The sequence below is a fragment of the Mus pahari genome, chromosome 1 (assembly GCF_900095145.1).
Source record: "Mus pahari chromosome 1, PAHARI_EIJ_v1.1, whole genome shotgun sequence".
In the NCBI taxonomy this organism is placed as follows: domain Eukaryota; kingdom Metazoa; phylum Chordata; class Mammalia; order Rodentia; family Muridae; genus Mus; species Mus pahari.
In genome coordinates this window covers 19,507,027-19,507,937 of record NC_034590.1, presented here as the reverse complement: position 1 = coordinate 19,507,937, position 911 = coordinate 19,507,027, and the positions used below count along the sequence as shown (strand labels likewise).

General features: G+C 43.1%; 1 pseudogene; it reads right to left on the bottom strand.

Moving 5' to 3' along the window:
- LOC110335275 overlaps positions 1–911 on the bottom strand; it is a 4,489-nt pseudogene that overhangs the window by 2,684 nt on the left and 894 nt on the right.

Sequence of the window (911 nt, the reverse complement as noted above, 5' to 3'; positions counted from 1 at the left end):
CAAGTGCTGGGATTAAAGGCTTGAGCCACCACCATCTGGCTTTTTTTTTTTTCCTTATGACATTTCTTTTTTCTTTTTTTCTTTCTTTCTTTTTTTTTATTTCGAGACGGGTTTTCTCTGTGTAGCCCTGACTGTCCTCGAACTCAGAAATCCACCTGCCTCTGCCTCCCGAGTGCTGGGATTAAAGGCATGCGCCACCATGCCCGGCTCCTTATTACATTTCTTAAATCTAGAGTTGAGATATGTAACTATTGTTACCTATTGATTGAACCTGGGCTTGTGCATGCTCTCTGTACCTTCCACCCCATGCCAGTCAAAACATACCTTTTCTTTTCTTTTCTTCTTTCTTTCTTTCTTTCTTTCTTTCTTTCTTTCTTTCTTTCTTTCTTTCTTTCTTTTTTAGATTTATTTATCATGTATACAATCTTCTGCCTGCATGTATGCCTGCATGGCTAAAAGAGGGCACCAGATCATTATAGGTGGTTCTGAGCCACCATGAGGTTGCTGGGAATTGAACTCAGGACCTCTGGATGAGTAGCCAGTGCTCTTAACCGCTGAGCCATCTCTCCAACCCCCAAATACACCTTTTCCTTAAAAAAGAAAGAAGAAGGGGCTGGAGAGATGGCTCAGCGGTTAAGAGCACTGACTGCTCTTCCGAAGGCCCTGAGTTCAAATCCCAGCAACCACATGGTGGCTCACAACCATCTGTAATGAGATCTGATACCCTCTTCTGGAGTGTCTGAAGACAGCTACAGTGTACTTACATATAATAAAATAAATAAATCTTTAAAAAAAGAAAAAAAAAAAAGCTGGGCGTGGTGGCGCACGCCTTTAATCCCAGCACTCGGGAGGCAGAGGCGGGCAGATTTCTTAGTTCGAGGCCAGCCTGGTCTACAAAGTGAGTTCCAGGA